Source organism: Schistocerca nitens, chromosome 10 (genome assembly GCF_023898315.1).
Source record: "Schistocerca nitens isolate TAMUIC-IGC-003100 chromosome 10, iqSchNite1.1, whole genome shotgun sequence".
NCBI lineage: Eukaryota > Metazoa > Arthropoda > Insecta > Orthoptera > Acrididae > Schistocerca > Schistocerca nitens.
Genome location: NC_064623.1, coordinates 88681971 through 88704419, shown reverse-complemented (window position 1 = coordinate 88704419; position 22449 = coordinate 88681971). Strand labels below are relative to the sequence as shown.

The following is a 22449-nucleotide window of genomic DNA, read 5'->3' as shown; positions in this document are numbered from 1 at the left end:
CAAGGTTCGCAGGAGAGCTTCTGTAAAGTTTGGAAGGTAGGAGACGAGATACTGGCAGAAGTAAAGCTGTGAGGACGGGGCGTGACTCGTGCTTGGTTCTTCAGACCAGAGGAAAGTTACTATCCTCAGGCAAAAAATTGGGCAGTGATTTGGTTAATGGGCAAATATAGAAGTTATGTTTTTAACAATATTGGGAGCGATGAACATATTGAATACAAGGCGTATATGGAAAATGAATTCGAGAAAATACTTAAATATCAGAATCACAATAAGAAATATGGCAACACGCTCCGAATTGTCTTCAACAGAATGGGTATAGGTTAGGAACTGGAACTGACAAAAATAACAAGGCAGTGAAGTATTTTGCGATGTCGCTGTTCGGGACTGCTCTTCCGTCCAAGTAATTTACCCTGGAAGGAACAGACATCAAGGATTTACTGAATGATTAATTTGGGTCTGGGAAATGACGATGAGGAACCTCAGGCTGCAGAAGAAGAAAATGTGCATGATGATCTGCCACCAGTTGAAGGTGACAGTGAAGGTGCTAAATGTGTGCTACTGCTCAAGACTCATTCGTTGAATGCTGTAATTTATGACTGCAATTACCTGTCACCTTATTTATGTCATTTCATTGTAGCCATTTTTGTTACTGTTTTTGTGGAATAATAATAAAAAAATCTTGGAAGAGCACTTGCCCGCGAAAGGCAAAGGTCCCGAGTTCGAGTCTCGGTCCGGCACACAATTTTAATCTGCCAGGAAGTTTCATATCAGCGCACACTCCGCTGCAGAGTGAAAATCTCATTGTGGAATGCATTTTGTTGTTTTCCAAATGTTTATTAAGCTCAAATAATACACAGGAAGATGCAACAATTAAATTTTCGATTCCTCAAAATAGCCACCCTTTGTTTTCATCACTCCCTTGCACACTCTCGGCATGGGCTGTATCACGGTATAAGTGTATATTTTTATTTTTATAATTATATATTTTATGATTTTGGTTCGGGTGGCTTTAAATATTGTGGGCGAGCATGAGACTCTTAATTAACTTATACCGCGACATCTGCTGCCCCGAAGTGCGTACGATATAATATTTTTTACACACAGCGCGCGACTCACCGCCTTCTAATAAATAGTTTACGTGAGCGCTGCTATTTAAAAAAGGAAATATGCGTATTCTTACGCAAACTGTAATTATTAATATGGGTCTCAGGGGCTACTGGTTATTGATGTACCAAGTAACAAATTACATAACGATTAACTGAGATATTGCGGAATGTAATAATTTTCAAAATTTCTTATTCCTTATTTGCGAGGCAAAACTGGAGAGAATCTGGTCTGCCGTTAGGCGGCCAAAATGAAACATACTGAACACATTCAGTGGTCTGAATTTTGGTAACTGAAATTATTTTTAACTTCGAAATTAGTGAAAGATTAAAATTGAGAAGTCTCTCGCATTTACATTTAATATTATGATATGAAATTTTAATTAAATAATACAGTCAGCGTAATGGCCGACTAAATCCTGCTAGGGGAGATGAGCTCCCTGCACTATGAAGTTCTGTAAAAAATTTATTAATTATAATTAATGGTTGCGGTCATGCGCGTTGGCAACTAAGTCAATAATACACACTTTCCAATAACAATTTCTATTGTATTTTTCAAAACTACAGATAAAACTTACGTTAAGTATCAGACAGCACTACAATGGCGGCCTACCGCTAGACGAAACAAAACAGGAGAGATAGTCCAATCGGCCTGCCGAGGTGGCCGAGCGGTTCTAGGCGCTACAGTCTGGCGGTCGCAGGTTCCAATCCTGCCTCGGTCATGGATGTGTGTGATGTCCTTAGGTTAGATACGTTTAAGTAGTTCTAAGTTCTAGGGGATTGATGACCTCAGCAGTTAAGCCCCATAGTGCTCAGAGCCATTTTGATAGTTCAATCAAAGCATTGTCTCTGATCTTCATGGCCTATGTTACACAGAGATTATACCAAAAAAACTGTTTTGTTAATTACATCGATATTTGTGTTTTGATAATAACAACTTACGTTCTTTGCTATTTGTTATACATCGCGCACACGTACACAGTCTTGAAATAATTTATAATTCACACGTCTCATAACAAAAACTTCCTTTCCCTTTCTCCAAATGTCCATTTATGTGACGTGCCGTCACAGCTGCGTCAGTTTTGCCAAGGTTTCAGTTGGAATTAATCTCCATTCTTGCTGCAGGACCTCCCACAATTGTGACCCACTCATGATTTCCAGTTTTCGGACCCAATTCATCCCATAGCAGCTCGATTAGGTTACAATCAGGGGTTTTGGGTCGGCCATTCCATGTTTTCCAATATTTTACGAACCTCTAGATACTTCACATAGCTCTGACACAAGCGAGACGTATGTTTCGGGTCGTTGTCTTGTTGCAAGACAAACCCTTTCCCAATCAGACGCAAACCAGATGTCTTAGCATGTCGCTGGAGAGTGGCATGATAACTCTTACGGTTCAGTTTTCCATCTATTTTCACCAAATCTCCTACTTTATTCCCTCCAAAGGATCCCCATACCATCACAGAAGCTTGCAGCTTTTTGCTGGTGCACCACTGCCAGTTACTGTATCCCTCGCACTGTCACATTGGTGGATTAACACAGAAATTGGGTCGCTATTCAATACTAAATAATAATACTAAAAAGTGCCGTCTTATCCCCGAGCGAGTAACGCACCTAAGGTTAACGAATGGAAGTCTTCCTGAGAGTTTTTTCCCGGTGCACCACTACCAGTTTGCTGTATCCATCACACGCTAACATTGACGATTTAACACAAAAATTGCGTCGCTATTCAGTTCTACAAGATCGATGCTGACTTCTGAGCGAGTAACGTGAATACGGCCAACGTATGGAGCTTCTCATGGAAGTCATGTAGCTCATTCCCATTGCACCACTGCCATTTTAGTGTATCCGTCGCATCCTCAGATTGACGATTTAACACAGAAATAGCGTCACTACTCAAAACTCAATACTAAATAATAAAACTAAAAAAAAAGCCGACTTCTCGAGCGAGTAATGCGCCTAAGGTCAACGTATGGAATTTCTCCTGGGAGTCATACATCTTTTTCCGCTGCACCACAGCCGGTTTACTGTATCCCTCGCACCCTCACATTGACGGTTTAACACAGAAACTACGTCGCTATTCAGTACTTAAGGATTCATGCCGACATCTCTCCGAGTGAGTAATGCGCCAACGATCACCGTATGGACCTTCCCCTGGGAGTTGGAATTACGCACTGAGGATTCAAGCGTTCACGGGGTTAACGGAGCACAAATTGACGGCGTTTACTTCCAAATATTTCCAACTCGGATTCATCAGTAAAAAGACTCTTTCCCAATCCCCCACTGTCCCATGTTGGCGTGCCTTAGCCCACTGAAGCCTTTTTTCTTCTTGTTAACAGGGCGCAACAATGGTTTCCTTGTTGCTACATAATCTCGGAGGTTGTTGTCTGCCAGGCGTCGTCTCACTGTTGACTCACTCACCGGTGTATCCCTCGTTGCGTTTACTTCAGCAGTCAATTCACGGACAGTTTTTAATCTGTTACGTTTACTGGTCACTACCAAATACTTTTCCTGGCTGCTCCTGAGCGAGGACGATCTCCATAGGAGCCTTTTTCTCGATGCCGGTGTATGGTTTTGACAACTCCGCTGATGGAAATCATCAGTTGCTTTGCTATTTGTCGGACACTGTTGCCTTCTTGGTGCAAAGTGATTATCATTACCCGCGATTCATAAGGAATCTGGCACTTTGGGGCCATTTTCAATTACTTTCGCAGCGTGTTATATCTTTATGTAAACGCAACTACGAGTGAGCAGATATGAAAAAATCGTACCTCTACATAGCCATGTGGTCTACTCGCGCCACCTGGTGTGTTTGGTAGAACTGCTTGGACAGGTAACGTCGGCTTACATCAAACGGAGCAATACTAGTATGTTCCAATATGTATGTATATGTACAATAATTAAGTGTACAATACTGTTCGTGACATTATTAACCGTTATTTGAGCTTGCTATTCCGTATTCTAACCAATAACTCACATACGTCACTTCCATCTTGTTCCGTAGTAATACGCAGCATGGTGTTTCCAAACTTGTGCAGGGCAGCGTGCATCTACAGGGTGTCCCAGAAATAATGCAACAAACGTCGATAGGTTTTAGAGGGTGCCTCCGGGAACAAATCGAGGAGCCCATGTCCAGAAACTTTATCCAACGATGCTACGTAGCGTAGAAATTATAGGTGCTGGCGCCTGCCAATAGACTACCCCTTCGGCACCAAACATGACTCTGTACACTGACAGATCCTAGGTGGAACGTCTCGCAATGTTGTGTGTTATTCAGTGAGTGGAGAAGATGGAGCTAGCTGCTGTGCAGACTCCTATGAATGCGATGTTCTGTTCCCTTGGTAGATGGAGGATTCGGAGAAGAGTTTCCATCTGCATTTTATTTTTCTCCTGGAACACTGTAAAATCTCCACTGTTCTTACGTACAGTGGAGAAAAATAAACTCCTGATGGGAACCCACCAAGTCAACAGTACATTGTGTCCATAGGAGACAAGGCATGTCTATGCAACAGCTGGCACGGTCGTCTCCACTTGCGATCGTGGCAATCAGTAACAAACAACACTGCGAAACGCTGCACCTACGGTCTGTCAGCACACAAAATAATGTTTGCTGCTGAAGGGCTGACCTATTGGCAGGCGCTGTCACCTGTAACTTCGACTTTCTGTAACGGCGTTGTATGATGGTTTCAGACACAGGTTCCTATTCTCGATTTGGTCCTGAAGACACCGTCTATAACCCCTCTAAGTTTGTCACAACATTACTGAGACGCGCTGTGTATCTACATGCAGTCTGCAAACTAATGATGATCCAAAACAGTACTGCCTACCAGAGTACGGATAGCCACCTGGTGGTGTTGTGCGCATGTGAAGCAGTAGGGAAAGTACACTACTGGCCATTAAAATTGCTACACCACGAAGATGATGTGATACAGGCGCGAAATTTAACCGACAGGAAGAACATGCTGTGATATCCAAATGATTAGCTTGTCAGAGCATTCACACAAGGTTGGCGCCGGTGGCGACATCTACAACGTGCTGACACGAGGAAAGATTACAACCGATTTCTCATACACAAACAGCAGTTGACCGGCGTTGGCTGGTGAAACGTTGTTGTGATGCCTCGTATAAGGAAGAGAAATGCGTACCATCACGTTTCCGACTTTGATAAAGGTCGCTTTGTAGCCTATCGCAATTGCGGTTTATCGTCTCGTGACATTGCTGCTCGCGTTGGTCGAGATCCAATGACTGTTAGCAGAATATGGAATCGGTGGGTTCAGGAGGGTAATACGGAACGCCGTGCTGGATCACAACGACCTCGTATCACTAGCAGTCGAGATGACAGGCATCTTATCCGCATAGCTGTAACGGATCATGCAGCCACGTCTCGATCCCTGAGTCAACAGATGGGGACGTTTGCAAGACAACAACCATGTGCACGAACAGTTCAACGACGTTTGCAGCAGCATGGACTATCAGCTCGGAGACCGTGGCTGCGGTTACCCTTGACGCTGCATCACAGACAGGAGCGCCTGCGATGGTGTAGTCAACGACGAACCTGAGGCACGAATGGCAAAACGTCATTTATTCAGATGAATCCAGGTTCTGTTTATAGCATCATGATGGTCGCATCTGTGTTTGGCGACATCGCGGTGTACGCACATTAGAAGCGTGTATTCGTCATCGCCATACTGGCGTATCACCCGGCGTGATGGTATGGGGTGCCATTGGTTACACGTCTCGGTCACTTCTTGTTCCCATTGACGACACTTTGAACAGTGGACGTTACATTTCAGATGTGTTACGACCCGTGGCTCTATCCATCATTCGATCCCTGCGAAACCCTACATTTCAGCAGGATAATCCACGACCGCATGTTGCAGGTCCTGTACGGGCCTTTCTGGATACAGAAAATGTTCGACTGCTGCCCTGGCCAGCACATTGTCCAGACCTCTCACCAACTGCCCAATGCCCAGGCGTATCAAGGCCGTTATTACGGCCAGAGGTGGTTGTTCTGGGTGCTGATTTCTCAGGATATATGCACCCAAATTGCGTGAAAATGTAATCAGATGAGCCGGCCGGAGTGGCCGAGCGGTTCTAGGCGCTACAGTCAGGAACCGCGCGACCGCTTCGGTCGCAGGTTCGAATCCTGCCTCGGACATGGATGTGTGTGATGTCGTTAGGTTAGTTAGGTTTAAGTAGTTCAAAGTTCTAGGGGACTGATGACCTCAGAAGTTAAGTCCCATAGTGCTCAGAGCCATTTGAACCATTTTTTTGTAATCACATGTCAGTTCCAGTATAATATATTTATCCAATCAATACCCGTTTATTATCTGTATTTCTTCATGGTGTAGCAATTTTAATGGCGAATAGTGTACAACGTTATTATAATGATTGAAGCGATTTCACAGATTTGCTGTAGCTACACTATTTGACATAATGTCACAGGTCTTTGCACACAGAAAAAGTCAAATAGTTATTTGGCATATTACGAGTACTTCATATGTGTCCCCCTTCTGATTCTGAAGATATCAAGTCGTTAATCATGTTATTCCCATATTCGGCGAAGCATGTCAATATCACTCTGTTGAGAAGCACTATTCGTGCGAGCTGGCAGTTCTCTAAGCTTTATTGTTAGAGGAGGGTAAACACTGAATCTTTCACATAACCGCGCACACAAAAAGCTCGCATGGGGTTACGTCGCGACATCGTAGAGGCCGTGATATGAACTGCTGATGATGAGCCCTACCACGACCGATCCAGTGGTTTCTCAGTTTCCTATTTAGGAATTCACGAACATCGTGGTGGATGTGTGTGGAGCACCATCATGGTGTAGGTAAAGTACACACTATGGGTCTCCAGTTATGGCATAAGCCATACTTTCGGCATGCCTAGATACATGCGTCCTGAAACGATCTTTCCGCAGAAAAAAAGGGACTGTGGACTTTAAATCGCAACACCGCAAAGAACGAGTTAACTTTTGATGAATCTCGAATGTAGTGCACGATAGCGTAGGGATTCTCTGCCTCCAAATTTGCACAGTGTGCCTATGTACTCTGCCACACATTAAAAAAGTGTTGCTGCATTATGGAAGATGACGTTCTCACAAAACCCACCCAGTTTCATAATCTGTTGCGACTGTGCCGAAACTTCTGAGCGTCTTACTTGTTTATTGGAAGTCATGGGTTGTAGGAATTGGAAGCGGTAAGACTTCAGCTTCAGTGATTTCTTTAATATCTTCCAAACGTTCGGTTGTGGTATGTTTGGCACTCTGCTTGTTGTGTTCGTCTATTTCTGTGGACTACGTGCGAAAAATCGCCAGCACGTGGTCCAATGTTTCTTGACCCAATTCGGGCCAACCTGTTGATTTCCCCTTGCAGAAACATCCTGGAAGCTTTGAACTGCGCGTACCACCGCCGAATGGAGTTGGCGGTTGGTGGACTTTTTCTGAACTTGGTTGTGAAAACTTGTCGCTTTGTTACAGCAGACTGTTGTGAATGCATCTGAAGCGCAACATACGCTATTCTGGTGGATGTCGCCATCTTGCCTAATTGCTCATCGCGCGCTTTCATGGCAGAAATTTACAGTGCGGCTGCAACAACATTAAACTTTTTCAAGTTTTCTATACGAGTTTCGAGTTTTGTGACTATATGTCACCTAATGTAGCTACACCAAATTAGTGAAATCGTTTCAATCATTTATAATGGACATATTTTGAGGGAGGTACCGACGTCAGTGACTATTTTACACTGAAATACACGCCTGGAAATGGAAAAAAGAACACATTGACACCGGTGTGTCAGACCCACCATACTTGCTCCGGACACTGCGAGAGGGCTGTACAAGCGATGATCACACGCACGGCACAGCGGACACACCAGGAACCGCGGTGTTGGCCGTCAAATGGCGCTAGCTGCGCAGCATTTGTGCACCGCCGCCGTCAGTGTCAGCCAGTTTGCCGTGGCATACGGAGCTCCATCGCAGTCTTTAACACTGGTAGCATGCCGCGACAGCGTGGACGTGAACCGTATGTGCAGTTGACGGACTTTGAGCGAGGGCGTATAGTGGGCATGCGGGAGGCCGGGTGGACGTACCGCCGAATTGCTCAACACGTGGGGCGTGAGGTCTCCACAGTACATCGATGTTGTCGCCAGTGGTCGGCGGAAGGTGCACGAGCCCGTCGACCTGGGACCGGACCGCAGCGACGCACGGATGCACGCCAAGACCGTAGGATCCTACGCAGTGCCGTAGGGGACCGCACCGCCACTTCCCAGCAAATTAGGGACACTGTTGCTCCTGGGGTATCGGCGAGGACCATTCGCAACCGTCTCCATGAAGCTGGGCTACGGTCCCGCACACCGTTAGGCCGTCTTCCGCTCACGCCCCAACATCGTGCAGCCCGCCTCCAGTGGTGTCGCGACAGGCGTGAATGGAGGGACGAATGGAGACGTGTCGTCTTCAGCGATGAGAGTCGCTTCTGCCTTGGTGCCAATGATGGTCGTATGCGTGTTTGGCGCCGTGCAGGTGAGCGCCACAATCAGGACTGCATACGACCGAGGCACACAGGGCCAACACCCGGCATCATGGTGTGGGGAGCGATCTCCTACACTGGCCGTACACCACTGGTGATCGTCGAGGGGACACTGAATAGTGCACGGTACATCCAAACCGTCATCGAACCCATCGTTCTACCATTCCTAGACCGGCAAGGGAACTTGCTGTTCCAACAGGACAATGCACGTCCGCACGTATCCCGTGCCACCCAACGTGCTCTAGAAGGTGTAAGTCAACTACCCTGGCCAGCAAGATCTCCGGATCTGTCCCCCATTGAGCATGTTTGGGACTGGATGAAGCGTCGTCTCACGCGGTCTGCACGTCCAGCACGAACGCTGGTCCAACTGAGGCGCCAGGTGGAAATGGCATGGCAAGCCGTTCCACAGGACTACATCCAGCATCTCTACGATCGTCTCCATGGGAGAATAGCAGCCTGCATTGCTGCGAAAGGTGGATATACACTGTACTAGTGCCGACATTGTGCATGCTCTGTTGCCTGTGTCTATGTGCCTGTGGTTCTGTCAGTGTGATCATGTGATGTATCTGACCCCAGGAATGTGTCAATAAAGTTTCCCCTTCCTGGGACAATGAATTCACGGTGTTCTTATTTCAATTTCCAGGAGTGTAGTTCAGAGGCGAAAGTTGAAAATTTGTGGCAGATCGGGACTCGAATTCGGATTTCCTGCTTTGCGCCAGCAGACGCCTTAACCGAGCATCCTTACTGAAGACATCATAGCAGTCAAGCTTACAGATAGGTGACAAAAATCACGGGATAGCGATGTATACGAGGTGCGGCTACAAAAAAACCGGACTGATGCTGGAAAAAACATTTATTTACAATTATTTACAATTTCATGTTATCTCCTTCAATGTACTCTCCTCCTCGGTCTCTACACCGCTCCATACGAATTTTCCACTGTTCATAGCAATGCTGCAGATCATTTTCGGTAAGTCCATACATTACTTCCGCCGCTTTTTCTTTTGGTGCTTCAACAGTCTCAAATCTAGTTCCTTTCAAAGCTGACTTGACTTTAGGGAAAAGAAAAAAGTCACAGGGGGCCAAATCAGGCGAGTAGGGTGGATGATCTAAGATGGGAATGTTGTGTTTTGCCAAAAACGTCTTCACTGACAACGCACTGTGAGCTGGGGCATTGTCTTGGTGAAGGATCCATGACTTTTTTCTCCACAAATCGTTCCGTTTTCTCCGTACTCGCTCACGTAGGGTAGCCAGGACGCTAATGTAGTAATGCTGATTCACTGTTTGTCCCTCTGGTACCCAATCAATGTGCACAATCCCTTTGATGTCAAAAAAAAAAAAGAAAAAGAAAAAACAATCATCATTGCCTTGAATTTCGATTTTGACATTCGTGCTTTTTTTGTCGTGGAGAACCAGGAGTTTTCCAATGCATCGATTGGCGTTTAGTTTCTGGATCGTAAGTAAAAAACCACGATTCATCGCAAGTAATAACATTTTGTAAGAAGGTGGGATCACTTTCAATGTTTTCCAGGATGTCAGAACAAATCATTCTTCGGCGTTCCTTCTGTTCAATTGTGAGACACTTTGGAACCATTTTTGAACACACTTTGTTCATGTTGAAACTTTCATGAAGAATCTGCCTAACACTTTCCTTGTCAACTCCCGTTAACTCAGACACTGCTCTGATTGTTAAACGGCGATCTTGTCGAACAAGTTTACCGATTTTTTCAATGTTTGCATCAGTTTTTGCTGACAATGGTCTGCCAGTGCGAGTTTCATCACTGGTGTCTTCGCGGCCATCTTTAAATCGTTTAAACCACTCAAACACTTGTGTTCGCGATAAACAATCATCGCCGTACACTTGTTGTAACATTTCAAACGTTTCACTTGCAGATTTTCCTAGTTTGAAACAAAATTTGATGTTAACACGCTGTTCTTTCTGTACACTCAACATTTTCCGACGCACAGACAAAACGTCAACTACTTAAAACAGACGCCACGGGCAGACTGAGTGCAGGAGGCAGATGAAACGAGCAGTAGGCGGAGCGAGAGTCACGTGACAGGCCATGCGACTTTCAGCCTTATTGCATTCGTTTTATTGTTTCACCAATACTAGTCCGGTTTTTTTCTAGCCACACCTCGTACATACACAGCTGAAGGTAGTACTACGTACATAAAGAATAAAAGGGCAATGCATTGGTGTAGCTGTCGTATGTACTCAGGGCATTAACGTCAAAGGATTTCCGCCGTGATTACGGCCGTACGACGGGAAGTAACACACTCTGCATCTACGTGATTGCTCTGCTATTCGCAATATAGTGCCTGGCAGAGGGTTCAATGAACCACCTTCAAGCTGTCTCTCTACCGTTTCACCCTCGAACAGCGCGCGGGAAAAAAAGAGCACTTAAATTTTTCTGTGCGAGCCCTTATTTCTCATATTTTATCGTCATGATCATTTCTCCCTATGTAGGTGGGTGCCAACAGAATGTTTTCGCAATCGGAGGAGAAAACTGATGATTGAAATTTAATGGGAAGATCCCGTCGCAAACAAAAAACGCCTTTGTTTTAACGAGTGCCACTCCAATTCACGTATCATGTCTGTGACACTATCTCCCCTACTTCGCGATAATACAAAACGAGCTGCCCTTCTTTGCACTTTTTCGATGTCATCCGTCAGTCCCACCTGATGCGCATCCCACACCGCACATCAATACTCCAGAATAGGACGGACAAGCGTGGTGTAAGCTGTCTCTTTAGTAGACCTGTTGCACCTTGTAAGTGTTCTGCCAATGAATCGCAGTCTTTGGTTGGCTCTACCCACAACATTATCTATGAGATCGATCCAATTTAGGGTATCTGTAATTGTGATTTGTGTGACTTATCGCGTAATCGAAATTTAGCGGATTTCTTTTAGTACTCATGTGAATAACTTTACACTTTTCTTTATTCAGAGTCAATTGCCACTTCCACACCACACAGATATCTTATCTAAATCATTTTGCAAGTCGTTTTGATCATCTGATGACTTAACAAGACGGTAAATGACAGCATCATCTGCAAAGAATCTAAGACGGCTACTCAGATTGTCTCCTATGTCGTTAATATAGTTCAGGAACAATAGAGGGCCTATAACAGTTTCTTGCGTAATGCCGGATATTATTTCTGTTTTACTCGATGACTTTCCGTCTATTACTACGAACTCTGACCTTTCTGACAGAAAATCACGAATGCAGGAGCACAACTGAGGCGATATTCCACATGCCACGCAGTTTGGTTAGAAGACGCTTGTGAGGAACGGTGTCGAAAGCCTTCTGGAAATCTAAAAATATGGAATCAATTTGACATCCCTTGTCGATAGCAATTATTACTTCATGAGTATAAAGAGCTAGTTGTGTTTCACAAGAACGATATTTTCTGAATCCGTGCTGACTATATGTCAATAAATCATTTTCTTTGAGGTACTTCATAACGATCGAATGCAGTGTATGTTCCAAAACCCTTCTGCAAATCGACGTTTGTCATATAGGCCTGTAATTCAACAGATTACACCTATGAAACTTCCTGGCAGATTAAAACTGTGTGCCCGAGCGAGACTCGAACTCGGGACCTTTGCCTTTCGCGGGCAAGTGCTCTACCATCTGAGCTACCGAAGCACGACACACGTCCGGTACTCACAGCTTTACTTCTGCCAGTACCTCGTCTCCTACATTCCATCAGCGCACACTCCACTGCAGAGTGAAAATCTCATTCTGGAAACATCCCCCAGGCTGTGGCTAAGCCATGTCTCCGCAATATCCTTTCTTTCAGGAGTGCTAGTTCTACAAGGTTCGCAGGAGAGCTTCTGTAAAGTTTGGAAGGTAGGAGACGAGGTAGTGGCAGAAGTAAAGCTGTGAGTACCGGACGTGAGTCGTGCTTCGGTAGCTCAGATGGCAGAGCACTTGCCCGCGAAAGGCAAAGGTCCCGAGTTCGAGTCTCGGTCGGGCACACAGTTTTAATCTGCCAGGAAGTTTCATATCAGCGCACACTCCGCTGCAGAGTGAAAATCTCATTCTGGAGATTACTCCTACTTCCCTTTTTGGGTATTTGTGTGACATGAGCAATTTTCCAGTTTTTAGGTATGGATCTTTCTGTGAGCGAGTGGTTGTATATAATTGCCAAATATGGAGCTATTTTATCAGCATACTCTGAGAGGAACCTGACTGATATACAGTCTGGACCGAAGGCCTTGCCTTTATTAAGTGATTTAAGCTGCTTTGCGACACCGAGGATATCTATTTCTATGTTTCTCATCTTGGCAGTTGTTCTTGATTGGAAATCAGAAATATTTGCTTCGTCTTCTTTGACGAAAGAGTTTCGGAAAACCGTGTTTAATAACACTGGTTTTGTGGCACTGTCATCAGTGACTTCACCGTTGTTATCGAGGAATGATGGTATTGATTGCGTCTTGCCACTGGTGTGCTTTATGTATGACCAGACTGTCTTTGGGAATTGTGACAGATTTAGAGACAGAGTTTCGTTGTGAAAATTATTGAAAGCATCTCGCACTGAAGTGCGCACTGCCGGCCGAAGTGGCCGTGCGGTTAAAGGCGCTGCAGTCTGGAACCGCATGACCGCTACGGTCGCAGGTTCGAATCCTGCCTCGGGCATGGATGTTTGTGTTGTTCTTAGGTTAGTTAGGTTTAACTAGTTCTAAGTTCTAGGGGACTAATGACCTCAGCAGTTGAGTCCCATAGTGCTCAGAGCCATTTGAACCATTTCAAGTGCGCACTATATTTCGAACTTCTGCAAAGGTTTGCCAGTCTTGGGGATTTTGCGTTCTTTTAAATTTGGGATGCTGTTTCCGCTGCTTCTGCAACAGTGATCTCGCCCGTTTTGTGTACCATAGGGGAATGGAAGTTGGAGTTAGACTCGCGGTAGATTTCATTTCGGAAATCGTTAGGGAATTCAATATTCAGTGATCCACAGTGTCGAGAGTGCGCCGAGAATAGCAAACTTCAGGCCTGGCTTCTCACCACGGATAAAGCAGTGGCCGACGGCATTCACTTAACGACAGGGAGCTGCAGCGTTTGCGTGGAGTTGTCAGTGCTAATAGTCAAGAAACATTGCTTGAAATAACTGTAGAATGTGGGAGGTACGAAGAACATGCCAGTTAGGACAGTGCGACGATATCTGCTGTTAATGGGCTATGACAGCAGACGACTGACGTAAGTGCCTTTGCTAACAGCACGGCATCGCCTGCAGTGGCTCTTCTGGGCTCGTGACCGTATCGGTTGGATCCTAGACGATTGGAGAACCGTGGCATCAGATGAGTCCCGATTTCAGTTGGTCAGAGCTGATGGTAGGGTTCGAGAGGGCGCAGACCGCACCAAGCCATCGACCCGAGGTATCTACAAGGCACTGTGCAAGCTGGTGGTGGCTCCGTAATGCTGTCGGATCTGTCTACACGGAATTGGCGGGGTCCTCCGGGTGTTGGGCTACTTGGAGACCATCGCCTGCAGTGGCTCTTCTGGGCTCGTGACCGTATCGGTTGGATCCTAGACGATTGGAGAACCGTGGCATCAGATGAGTCCCGATTTCAGTTGGTCAGAGCTGATGGTAGGGTTCGAGAGGGCGCAGACCGCACCAAGCCATCGACCCGAGGTATCTACAAGGCACTGTGCAAGCTGGTGGTGGCTCCGTAATGATGTCGGATCTGTCTACACGGAATTGGCGGGGTCCTCCGGGTGTTGGGCTACTTGGAGACCATCGCCTGCAGTGGCTCTTCTGGGCTCGTGACCGTATCGGTTGGATCCTAGACGATTGGAGAACCGTGGCATCAGATGAGTCCCGATTTCAGTTGGTCAGAGCTGATGGTAGGGTTCGAGAGGGCGCAGACCGCACCAAGCCATCGACCCGAGGTATCTACAAGGCACTGTGCAAGCTGGTGGTGGCTCCGTAATGATGTCGGATCTGTCTACACGGAATTGGCGGGGTCCTCCGGGTGTTGGGCTACTTGGAGACCATCGCCTGCAGTGGCTCCTCTGGGCTCGTGACCGTATCGGTTGGATCCTAGACGATTGGAGAACCGTGGCATCAGATGAGTCCCGATTTCAGTTGGTCAGAGCTGATGGTAGGGTTCGAGAGGGCGCAGACCGCACCAAGCCATCGACCCGAGGTATCTACAAGGCACTGTGCAAGCTGGTGGTGGCTCCATAATGATGTCGGATCTGTCTACACGGAATTGGCGGGGTGCTCCGGGTGTTGGGCTACTTGGAGACCATCGCCTGCAGTGGCTCCTCTGGGCTCGTGACCGTATCGGTTGGATCCTAGACGATTGGAGAACCGTGGCATCAGATGAGTCCCGATTTCAGTTGGTCAGAGCTGATGGTAGGGTTCGAGAGGGCGCAGACCGCACCAAGCCATCGACCCGAGGTATCTACAAGGCACTGTGCAAGCTGGTGGTGGCTCCGTAATGCTGTCGGATCTGTCTACACGGAATTGGCGGGGTCCTCCGGGTGTTGGGCTACTTGGAGACCATCGCCTGCAGTGGCTCTTCTGGGCTCGTGACCGTATCGGTTGGATCCTAGACGATTGGAGAACCGTGGCATCAGATGAGTCCCGATTTCAGTTGGTCAGAGCTGATGGTAGGGTTCGAGAGGGCGCAGACCGCACCAAGCCATCGACCCGAGGTATCTACAAGGCACTGTGCAAGCTGGTGGTGGCTCCGTAATGATGTCGGATCTGTCTACACGGAATTGGCGGGGTCCTCCGGGTGTTGGGCTACTTGGAGACCATCGCCTGCAGTGGCTCTTCTGGGCTCGTGACCGTATCGGTTGGATCCTAGACGATTGGAGAACCGTGGCATCAGATGAGTCCCGATTTCAGTTGGTCAGAGCTGATGGTAGGGTTCGAGAGGGCGCAGACCGCACCAAGCCATCGACCCGAGGTATCTACAAGGCACTGTGCAAGCTGGTGGTGGCTCCGTAATGCTGTCGGATCTGTCTACACGGAATTGGCGGGGTCCTCCGGGTGTTGGGCTACTTGGAGACCATCGCCTGCAGTGGCTCTTCTGGGCTCGTGACCGTATCGGTTGGATCCTAGACGATTGGAGAACCGTGGCATCAGATGAGTCCCGATTTCAGTTGGTCAGAGCTGATGGTAGGGTTCGAGAGGGCGCAGACCGCACCAAGCCATCGACCCGAGGTATCTACAAGGCACTGTGCAAGCTGGTGGTGGCTCCATAATGATGTCGGATCTGTCTACACGGAATTGGCGGGGTCCTCCGGGTGTTGGGCTACTTGGAGACCATCGCCTGCAGTGGCTCTTCTGGGCTCGTGACCGTATCGGTTGGATCCTAGACGATTGGAGAACCGTGGCATCAGATGAGTCCCGATTTCAGTTGGTCAGAGCTGATGGTAGGGTTCGAGAGGGCGCAGACCGCACCAAGCCATCGACCCGAGGTATCTACAAGGCACTGTGCAAGCTGGTGGTGGCTCCGTAATGCTGTCGGATCTGTCTACACGGAATTGGCGGGGTCCTCCGGGTGTTGGGCTACTTGGAGACCATCGCCTGCAGTGGCTCTTCTGGGCTCGTGACCGTATCGGTTGGATCCTAGACGATTGGAGAACCGTGGCATCAGATGAGTCCCGATTTCAGTTGGTCAGAGCTGATGGTAGGGTTCGAGAGGGCGCAGACCGCACCAAGCCATCGACCCGAGGTATCTACAAGGCACTGTGCAAGCTGGTGGTGGCTCCGTAATGCTGTCGGATCTGTCTACACGGAATTGGCGGGGTCCTCCGGGTGTTGGGCTACTTGGAGACCATCGCCTGCAGTGGCTCCTCTGGGCTCGTGACCGTATCGGTTGGATCCTAGACGATTGGAGAACTGTGGCATCAGATGAGTCCCGATTTCAGTTGGTCAGAGCTGATGGTAGGGTTCGAGAGGGCGCAGACCGCACCAAGCCATCGACCCGAGGTATCTACAAGGCACTGTGCAAGCTGGTGGTGGCTCCATAATGATGTCGGATCTGTCTACACGGAATTGGCGGGGTCCTCCGGGTGTTGGGCTACTTGGAGACCATCGCCTGCAGTGGCTCTTCTGGGCTCGTGACCGTATCGGTTGGATCCTAGACGATTGGAGAACCGTGGCATCAGATGAGTCCCGATTTCAGTTGGTCAGAGCTGATGGTAGGGTTCGAGAGGGCGCAGACCGCACCAAGCCATCGACCCGAGGTATCTACAAGGCACTGTGCAAGCTGGTGGTGGCTCCGTAATGCTGTCGGATCTGTCTACACGGAATTGGCGGGGTCCTCCGGGTGTTGGGCTACTTGGAGACCATCGCCTGCAGTGGCTCTTCTGGGCTCGTGACCGTATCGGTTGGATCCTAGACGATTGGAGAACCGTGGCATCAGATGAGTCCCGATTTCAGTTGGTCAGAGCTGATGGTAGGGTTCGAGAGGGCGCAGACCGCACCAAGCCATCGACCCGAGGTATCTACAAGGCACTGTGCAAGCTGGTGGTGGCTCCGTAATGATGTCGGATCTGTCTACACGGAATTGGCGGGGTCCTCCGGGTGTTGGGCTACTTGGAGACCATCGCCTGCAGTGGCTCTTCTGGGCTCGTGACCGTATCGGTTGGATCCTAGACGATTGGAGAACCGTGGCATCAGATGAGTCCCGATTTCAGTTGGTCAGAGCTGATGGTAGGGTTCGAGAGGGCGCAGACCGCACCAAGCCATCGACCCGAGGTATCTACAAGGCACTGTGCAAGCTGGTGGTGGCTCCGTAATGCTGTCGGATCTGTCTACACGGAATGGGCGGGGTCCTCCGGGTGTTGGGCTACTTGGAGACCATTTGAAGCCATGCATGGACTTCATGTACCCAGACAACGACGATGTTTTTATGGATGAAAATGCGCCAAGTCACTGGGCCACAACTGTTCGCGACTGATTTGAAGAATATTCTAGACAATTCGAGCAAATGACTTGGCCACCCAGATCGCTCGACATGAATCGCATCGAACATTTATGAGACGTACTCGAGAGCTCAGTTCAAGCACAAAATCGTGCACCGGCAACACTTTCGCAATTATGGACGGCTATCGTGGCAGCGTAACTCGATGTATCTGCAGGGGCTATCAACGACTTGTTGAATCCATGAAACGGTGAGTTGCTCCACCACACCGGGCAAAAGGAGGTCCGAGACGATGTTAAGGGGTATCCCATGATTTTTGTCACCTCAGTGTACGTATGTGTGGCGTCCACACATACACACTCCATAAAAAGTTTTGCGTGACCTAGGTTCCGAGAGTTCCGGAACCTGTACAGAAAATTGGAATAGAGATCAACATAAATATCATTTCCGCCCTTTTTATTGCTCATGAAAATCACAATTGCATGTTGTACCACCATACAGCGAGATCTTCAGAGGTGGTGGTCCAGATTCCTGTACACACCCATATCCCTAATAGTAGCAAGTCCTCTTGCATTGATGCATACCTGGATTCGCCGTGCATTACTATCCACAAGTTCATCAAGGCACTGTTGGTCCAGATTGTCCCACTCCTCAACGGCGATTCGGCGTAGATCCCTCGGAGTGGTTGGTGGGTCACATCGTCCATAAGCAGCCCTTTTCAATGTATCCCAGGCATGTTCGATAGGGGTCATGTCTGGAGAACATACTGGCCACTTTAGTCGAGCGATGCTGATATCCTGAAGGAAGTCATTCACAAGATGTGCGCAATGGGGGCGCGAATTGTCGTCCATCAAAACGTATGCCTCTCCAATATGCTGCCGATATGGTTGTACTATCGGTCGGAGGATGGCATTCACGTATCGTACAACCGTTACGGCGCCGTCCATGACCACCAGCGGCGTATGTCGGCCCCACATAATGCCACCTCAAAACAGCAGGGAACCTCCACATTGCCTGACCGGGTTGCCTCCAAACACGTTTCCGACGGTTGTCTGGTTGAAGGCATATGCGACACTCATCGGTGAAGAGAACGTGATACCAATCCTGAGCGGTCCATTTTGCATGTTGTTGGGTCCATCTGTACCGCGCTGCAAAGATGGACATCGTCATGGATGTCGGGAGTGAAGTTGCGCATCATGCAGCCTATTGTGCACAGTTTGAGTTGTAACACGGTCGTATGGCTGCGCGAAAAGCACTATTCAACATGGTGGCGTTGCTGTCAGGGTTCCTCCGAGGCATAATCAGTGGTTATCGGTCATCCACTGCAGTAATAGCCCTTGGGTTGCCTGAGCGAGGCATGTCGTCGAGCCGTGCGGGGTGGCCGAGCGGTTCTAGGGGCTACAGTCTGGAACCACGTGACGGTTACGGTCGCAGGTTCGAATCCTGCCTCGGGCATGGATGTGTGTGATGCCCTTAGGTTAGTTAGGTTTAAGTAGTTCTAAGTTCTAGGGGACTGATAACCACAGCAGTTAAGTCCCATAGTGCTCAGAGCAATTTGAACCATTTGAGCAATGTCGTCGACAGCTCCTGTCTCTCTGTATCCCCTCCAAGACCGGACAACATTTCTTTGGTTCACTTCGAGACGGCTGGACACTTCCCTCGTTGAGAGGTCTTCCCGGCACAAAGTAACAATGCGGACGCGATCGAACCGCGGTATTGACCGTCTAGGCATGGTTCAAATAGAGACAACACGACCCGCGTACCTTCTTCCTGGTGGAATGACTGGATTGAGCGGCTGTCGGACCCCCTCCGTCTAATAGGCTCTGCTCATGTTGGTTGTTACATCTTTGGGCGGCTTTAGTGACATCTCTGAACAGTGAAAGAGACTATGTTTGTGATGCAATATTCACAATGAAGGTTCGTCTTCAGTTCTGGGAACCGGGGTGATACAAAACTTTTTTGATGTGTGTATACAAAATATTCGTAATACCGCAGTATATATGTGGAGCAGAGACGAATCGTGGTAACATCCTAGCGACATTACGGGCCGCAAATACAGACATCGTCTGACGTAAGTGTCTTTGGTAAAGGGCAGATTGTTACGGCTCGGCGCCTAGAAATAAGCATCTCGGAAACGAAGCTGGTCGGCTGTTCACCTGCCACTGTCATCAGCGTCTATGGAAAGTGGCTGAAGGACGGTGTACCCACGACAACGTGTTGGACGTCCGCGGTCCATCTCAGAATTTGGAGGTCGAAGGCTTACGCACTCCGTTAGAGGGCAGAGTACAATGCTGGTGCGAGCACACGTGTTTCCGAGCACGCCGTTCAGCGGTCGTTGTTGACCTTGGGAATCGGCAGCAGATGACAACTTCCGACGTTGCCTCAGCGACATCGTCAGTTGCGATTGTAGAGGGCAAGGACCATCGACAGTGGGCCGTGGGTTAATGGAAACACGTCGCCTGGTCGGATGAATAACGTTTCTTGTTGCACAGGGTTGATGGTGCCGGTCGGATACGCCGTCACCCAGCAGAGCGGCTGTTGGAAAATGCACTGCGCCACAGGCTTAGCCAGGTGTGGAAAGTCTTGTGCTACGATGGGCATTCACCTGGGCCTCCGTGGGACCTATGGCAGTGATTCGAGGCACCGTGAAGGCTGTACACTACGTGAACATTATTGCTGACCACGTGCACTTCACGCTTGGTGGCTTGCCCGACGATAGTGGCATCTTTCAGAAGGGTAACTGTCCGTGTCACAAGGCCAGAACCGTTCTGCACTGAGCATTATATTGAATTCACGTTGGCGTCTTGGTCACCGAATTCGCGTCATCTGAGCCGGATGGAATAAAGCTGAATGCTATTGGGAACCAGCTCCGCGCCCACGAGACTTGTACACTGCCAAAAGTCGATGGTGGCCTTGGACTCATCGACTTTACCCGCAAATGTGCGGCCCTTTTGATTCACCGCATTGCCACTTTGCGTGAAACTGACCCAGGTGGGACAACAGCGGTTCTTTTCGACCGTTATCGCCCACAATCGGCGCGTGCACCAGTAGGTTTGACACATATTCCGTTCCGGATGACGACAGTCAAGGACTATTACCTCAATCAAAGTTACGTACTAACAGTGGCCACTGACAAGGCACGCTCATCGAAGCGCCTTTACCAAGCACTTCGAGGCCAACCCACACCACATAAATTTGAAGACAGACGACCGTCGGTCATCTGGCATCAAGTTTGGGCTAATATCAATAACCCAGCCCTACCCACCGACGTCTCAGCGCTATGGTATCGTGTCGTAAACAATTTAATACCCACTGATCATCGTCTGGTGGCCATCCGCCTACGGCCATCGGCTGCTTGCGGCCGATGTGGTGACGTAGACACCAGAGAGCATCGTCTCTTATGCCCTCACGTCACAGAAGTGTGGAACCTTGCACGTGTGCTATTAGCGCTGATCGGTGGGACGACACCAGACAATGTGCAAATCGACTGGTTCCTTACCCCTGATATTCAGTCCAACCCCCGAACACGTCGTAACGCAATGGTGTGGCTCTTGGGCCACACCATTTTCACGATCTATGACCTTTCCCTCACCGATGCTGTCTCTTTCATGGACTATCTGTGGAGCCAGCATCGCCTGGCGGAATCTGACCAGAAATATACCATTACCTTTGCACGATTTTTGAAAGTTGCAATGGTTCATGGTTATCAAAAGGTGTTCCGGGTTGACTAAGGCACCTCGTCCAGGAATTGCCTGAGTTTACCCCTGGATCTTTGTTGCTCGGACATTCAAACCACCCTAAACTTGACAATACCCAAGATTTGACGTTGGCCTTCTAGGCATCACTAGAGCAGACTGTTCTATGATACTGATAATATGGCAATTGGTAACATAAGAATTGTGTGAACCTTGTACGAAACACTATGGGAAAAAAAGGTCACGGTCTGTAATCACGTGACCTGTGTGTAGACATCTGGTTCCACATTATTTTCGGACTTGTCGAAACCATGACACGCAGAATCGCTGCTATATTGCGTTCCGGACGTGGACCAACACGTTATTATGTAGGAGGTCATAGTCTCTGGGTCGTTATTGTGTGTATGTGTGTGTGTGTGTGTGTGTGTGTGTGTGTGTGTGAGCGCGCCCCTACGTTTCCGGAAGAAGTTCTCGATAGGGGTCACCAGGCACATTAGCCGTAGGGATGTCATGAGCAGTTGGTATTACTTCGTCAAACTGCCGTCAGAATACGCCACCGACCATGGATATTGATAGCAACAATATCGCCGTCTTTCCACAAACACGTCAGTGCTGTTAAATCGTCGTGGGATTATGGGCGGGCATTTTATGCCTTCTTGTTAGTGAAAGTAAATTTTCTTTACTCAACGTATTTTGTATGTGTACTCAAAGAGAACGCTCTTAATAAACAAGTAAATAGTAGATTGATGTCAATAAAGGTGATTTTGACAATCTTTTCAACGATATACGTTGAAAACGTTTTCATAAACGAACTAAAAATAATTCTAGTATGACAATGCAGCACAATGCCTCTGTTAAATAGGCGCACGTCGGCCCACGGGGTCAACCTGCCCCGCTGTCTTCCTGTAAGTAAGTACTCGTATTTAAAATGTACATTCGTAATCAAAGTCTAAACAATGTCGAAGGCAAATTTTACGTAATAAAATCGTGTCTTGCATCGATTTTAAACCAGTAACTTGAAAACGATTGTGATTTTGATTTCTATTTAATTTTTTTGATTTGTAACGATGTCTTGATACATAATAGATAGACCTGATGCTACTGCTATTTTTTTGGCTTCATTGCTGAAACTGGCCCTTCAATTGCTCAACAACACGATAGTGGGCCTACGCTGCCAAAATAACGCCTATTAAGTTCAATGTGGCTTCAGCTGACCAACCTTCCCATCTAACG

General features: G+C 48.0%; 1 protein-coding gene across 1 annotated transcript in view; it reads right to left on the bottom strand.

The window, feature by feature from the left end:
- Positions 1-22449, bottom strand: part of LOC126210507 (open rectifier potassium channel protein 1) — a 315501-nt gene that overhangs the window by 105034 nt on the left and 188018 nt on the right. The gene's annotated exons all lie outside the window — the stretch shown is intronic.